This window comes from Lonchura striata, chromosome 3 (genome assembly GCF_050655825.1).
Source record: "Lonchura striata isolate lonStrDom1 chromosome 3, ASM5065582v1, whole genome shotgun sequence".
Classification (NCBI taxonomy): domain Eukaryota; kingdom Metazoa; phylum Chordata; class Aves; order Passeriformes; family Estrildidae; genus Lonchura; species Lonchura striata.
In genome coordinates this window covers 8,615,211-8,621,210 of record NC_140705.1, presented here as the reverse complement: position 1 = coordinate 8,621,210, position 6,000 = coordinate 8,615,211, and positions in this window count along the sequence as shown.

Genomic DNA, 6,000 nt, shown 5'->3' with positions numbered 1-6,000 from the left:
GAAAATTCTGTAACAAGAATTTGTCAGCCTACTGTCAAGTTTATATTTTAGGGTGGTATTGAAGAAAACTTTCTTGGTTATCTTAAGATAAATTCTCCAGACAATTTATGTTAATTTTTTTAATGGAACGGAAGTTTGGAACATAGTGATTATTAAAACAGGGAAACTCATCTGGCCTCTTATTAGATTAGATAAGGAAGTAATTTTGCTTAGAGCAACAAATTTGAAATCTCTTAATTTTCTTTCCCATTCATGTGACTCCAGAAGTTTAGATAAAACAAGCAGTTAAAGCAGATGATGAGTATCAGATCTCAAGTTAATACAAAGTAAATTGAATTCTGAAGTATCTCTTCTATTTGCAACTTAGCTGCAGGTGCCAAGATTCACTTTATGAACTTTCTTATTTAGCAACATTGCAGAAGCCACAAAGTCAGTTAGAAGAAAATAAGTTTAAATAAATATCTTTAAGTTTAACAGATTTTCTGCCCCTAAAAATCCTGAAATACATTTTGGATTCTCAAATAGCTTGCAACAAAAATTCATGTTATAAAAGACTATTACAGTTTTCCTTTCCCAACAGCTATATCCTATTTTTTATAATTAGCATAGATATTCCAGGAAGCCTAAGGTGTAGATGCCTTAATACAGCCTTCTTGTGTACAACCAAAGGAGCTTCAGTTGATATCTCTGGGTTTTCAGCCAGGTCCTCCTCAAAAACTGCACATCTGTGCTCAGAACAGGTGGATTTGGGGTCATGCATAAGAGTTTGTGCAAAAACATTTGGTAGGGGATCATAAGGCTGGTTTAACACTACTCTGAAACTCAGTGAATTCATATATAGTGATTAATTCAAATTAGCACATGAATATATCTTTTCAGGACTCACCAAAAACACTTGTAAAGAGAGTAAAAAAATTAATAAAATGCTCAAGGTACAATATTTATTGGTTAGAGGGTTATTCATGAGCTAAGAAAAGCTCTGAAATTGACTCAGGTGGGATTTAGGCATTCTCACACACATACACACACATACACATACACATACACACACACACACTGGAGATTATATAGTTCCTTTCATATTTGTTATTTGTAATTACATGAATTTTATTCACATATTTGAATTAGTCTGTGGGTTTGAACTCTTTGAATCTGGTCATATTCTGACATTTGGCTTTGGGAGCTATGCTTAAGCAATGAATAGACCAAAACAGGGATTACAGCAACCTGCAGAGGCAGAGAGGGATCTCCATCTATATGATCTCTCCAGATGCCTCATTCCTCTGCTGGTGATGTCCCTTCCATAATATTCTCTTTGCATCACAACCACCATGGTGACAATCATATCATTGCAATTCCTTCAGTAACTGAATGACCAAGTCCTGTGACAGGGTTCTCCAAGTCATACACCTTTGTTTATGTTTCTCTCTGGTTTACTAGAAGTAAGAAAAAGGCATGACAATTTTGCTGTCTTAAGGGAGAGTGCATCTGAGGGAAAGGCATCAGGAAAACAAACTAGGCCTATTTTTGAGAATATTGGTGGTGGATTGACACTGACCAGAAAAGCCTTCACTTGGTCTCCCACTTACTCCTCACAAATCTCCATGGGGAGGAGAATGGAAAAAGAAAATATCAGGAAATTGCTGGGTGAAGATACAGTTTAATAAGTGGAATACAGATGATCTTGCAAGCAAAGCAAGATAAGTAGTTCAGTGACTTCTTCCCATCTGCAAGCAGGTGTCAGCCACTTGCTGGAAAGGGCCTCAACACCTAGAATGGTTCACAGAGAGGACAAGCACAGCAACCCCAAAAGTTCCCTTTTTGTTATCCTTTCCTCAGCTTCTACTGATGAACATATTGTATGATATAAATATCCTGTTGGTGAGTTTGGGTCAGCTGTCCCATCGGTGACCCCTCACAGCCTGTTTGCAGGGGAGAAAAGAAACCCATTACTCTGTGCAAGCACTGTTGCAGAATGGCCAAAACAAAGTGTGCTACTGACATTGTTTTAGTCATGCACTCAAGATAGCACCATACAGGATGCCATAAAGAAACTTAACTCCTTCCTAGTCAGATCGAGCTCTTCAGTTTACAAAAGAGTTAGAAAATTAAAAACGATAGGTTTCAGCCTTGAATGCAGGAGCTTGATTATGTGTGTTGCTAAATTATTCAGCTGGTTACAGTTTTTTTCAGCCAAAACTACTTCTCCAAGAGTGCCTGGCTGTAGCTCAGAAGTAAACACAACCAGGGACCTGTCTCAGTAGGCAGTTTGGATGCAGTCACTGTGTTTTGGAGGGAAAGAGGTTTTAGTATTATTCATGTGGCCTCAGGGCCAGATAATGAGTCTAGTTCTAAACAGTTTTGTAAAATAAAGCTTTATTTTAAGAGATGACCTCACTTTTATAGTATATAAATATTTAGATTCCATTTTAAATTTTAAAAAACAAGAATTTTTAATAATAAAACTAACTGAGGAGGGAGACATAAACTGCTTAGACCAAAATTTACTAGCAGTGTACAGAAATCTACCCTTAATTACCTTTTGTCACCATTATACATGGTATTTGCATTTACAATCTTGTTTGAAAAGGGCACTGTCACATATCTTTGCCTATCTTGTTTGATTAATTGCCTCACTGTCAAGATGTTAACCAAGGATTTTAGTTCTCTGTTTTCCTGTCATTGATCTAATACTCCACAACTCTTTTTGTTAAGTTAGTATAATTTTCTTCCTATGTAACTTAAAGTTGCATCATTAGTAAGATCTTTACATCTTTAGATGTAAAGTATATGATATCTTTTCATAGATCATCTTGGGAAAAAACAGATTATTGTCTGGACACACAAAAGTGTACAACTGGTAATTCCATCTTGAAAGAATAATTTTCTTCCTTAAATACAAAATTCAGGTGATTTCTTTGTATTGCTATATTCTTTTCCAGGTGAAAAAGTAGACAATTACCCCAGGGAAAAAAAAAAAAAAAACAACTTAAAAAAAACCCCTTAAAAAACCCAAAAAAGAAAACCTAACAAACAAAGAAAAACCCCAACCCCCCCGATACATAAAAGAACCTAAAAAGCAAACGTAACAAAAAATTTTTAAAAAAGGCAAAGCAAACCCCACAATTAAGAACAAACATAAAAAAAAAAACCAAGAAAAAATCCCATCAAACCAAATAAACCCAACAACAATCTCCCCCTTCCCTCAATACCCAAATCAGATCTGACTTAAAGTATTAAAAGAAAAAAAAACAAAGATTCAGTCACTGATAATGCATTAGTCTTTCCAATTGTCACTTTTTAATTGCTATTATTTATGATTCATGTAGTAGCATCCCCATATTTTTTAAGCACTGTGCAAAGAGAGTAAAAGAAAAAATATTCCCCATAACAAAATCATTAAAAATCTAAATGTTCCCACAAAGTATGAATACAGGGCTTTCTGTAAAGCTTTACGTGCTGAAAATTTTGCTATTTAGTAAGGAGTTTTCTTCTGCATTGTATTCCCAAAAAGAGAGAATCAATTACAAATTCTTGGTTAATCCCTTAAATTATATGTGAAGCATGCTAAAGATCGTTAAGTTGAAACCTTGGGATCAGGAGCGATGAAAACATTACTAAACTAATAACAGTAATGGAAAAATGCCTCAGCATTGATGCTGAGGAGATAATATTCACTTTTTTTTTCAGTTTTTAATCATTTAGCATGGAAGAGAAAATGTGCTGCTCAGAATACAAATACTAAATGTTTGTCCTTCAACATAGAAGATAACACTTTAGTCTAAACCCATTCTCATTTTCCACCTGCCCATTGTTGAAGAATTCGAGCCTCTATTCTGTCATGGGAGACACTAGACAATAAAGAATACACATTTGAGCGACGACAAATTGAAGGCAGATAGATCCACCATACCAGTACAGCAGAAATTTGCCATGGGCATTGCAGGACAAACTGCAGAACTGCACAAAGCAGCAGCACTTGACTTACAGAGAACAGGGAAATTAACTGAATTTGCTATAGACAACACACAGATAGCAAGAAAAGGAAAAAAAAACCCATAACACTATATAAATATTCTGGCCAACCCTGGGCATGTCAGAAAACTTGTGTCTCCTGGTAAATGAAGAGAACAGGCCTGAGATTTGACTCTCCAGCTGACAGCCTTCATAAACTTTGAAGAGTGATGAATCTGAGACGTGGGTGATATCTATGATATCGCCCACAACAAGACTGTCATTAATTTGAGTATTTTGTAATTTTTTTTCCCGTTAAAATGAAGGGCAAAGGTTTCAATCACAGTCCAAATGTTGCTACTATTTTAGTTTGCTTTATATTGCCTAGATAATTCTAAACACCACAAAATCTGCTGTTGTTTGGATCTCTGCAGTACAAAAACTATAGGCATATTTTGAAGGGAGAAACTTTTCAATAGTTCTCTTTAAAGAGTTGTATATAGAACTCAAACAGCATTAATATGTAAGGATAGTTTAACTTAGGCAGCTTGGACCTTCAAAGATATTTGTGAAATCAAAGGTCCTGAGGACTCCACATTCTGTTTATATAGAATCTTCACAAAAAATATTAATATGAAAAGAAGAGGAGAAAAAGGGAAGTTCCATATCAAATATCCATATTTTTCTCCCACAGCTTCAACTGTGCAATCAAGTTTATCACTTTTTGCATTCTTGTGGCTTTTCTGTTATTTTTAGAGTTTCAAGAGATGCTTAGTGACTACTTAATTCTGCAGTGATTAGAGGCCACTTTACAGAATAGTATCTGTAAACAAGGTTAAATTTAGAAGTAGAAGTGCAACAATATTTTTGATAAAGTAAGTAAATTCTCATGAAGGCAAATAACAATTTTACTCAGTTGTGTACATGATACAAAAAACTGGTGCATAAATATATTCAGAAATACTATTCACTATAACATAATCATCAGATTTAGATCAACAAAGACAATTTTTCATAAGCATCTAAGACAATTAAAACCACAATCTCAAAAAAATAATCACCAGCTATTTAGAGTTTCTGAATTAGAAATGTCATTTGGAATATTTTTATTCTGTGAGAACTTCTTGAGGCTTTGAGTAGATAATTATTTAATCTTCCATTTAGTTAATGAATCCAGTATCACTTGCAGTTGAACTGTAAAAAGCTACCATGTATAATGATATTACATCAAAAAATCCCAGAACACCTAATGTTGGAAGGTTCCTTAGCAGATCAAATAGTCAAAAGCATTTGGACTACCAGCAAATTAAATTGGGGTAGGTTACTTGGGACAATGTCCAGTCAGGTTTTGAACATGACCAGAGGTGGAGCCTCAACAAACTTTCTGGGCAAGCAGTTGCAATGTCTATGTGACCTCCCAAGAAAGAAAGTGTTTTATTATGTTCACATTGAATTTTTGTATTTAAATTTGTGTCCATTGCCTCTGTTTATTTATTTGGGCACCACTGAGATTAGTTGTATTTTTTACTCCCTGATCAGATTTATGCATTGCCGAGAACCCCTGCTGAACCTTTTTTATCTAGACTGAATAGTCACGGATCTTTCAGCTTGTCCTTGCAAATCAGATGCTCCACTACTTTAATCATCTTCCTAGCCCGCTGGTGGACTCACTCCAGTGTTTCTTTTGTACTGGGGTGCCCAGAACTGCATCTGTAACTTCAGATAGCTCTTGCCAGGGCTCAATGGAGGGGAAGGATCACCCACCTTGGTCTGCTGGCAGAGCTCTCTTCTCTGCAGCCCAGGAGAATGCTGGTCTTCCCTAAGGCTGAGGCACATTTCTGACACATGCTCAGCTTGTGGTTCTAGCAGGACACCTGTAAGAGATGGTCCAAAGTTTCCTTCATTTGCTTCACAACCATCACAAGGACCCTGAAGACCCCTGACAGGAGCTCTGGCCTGGCCGAGGTGGTTGTTTGCCAAGTGACTGTTTGCAGGTGCACTTGCTGTGCTTCTACAGAACATTGCATTTGAGCAGGTTGTGACAAG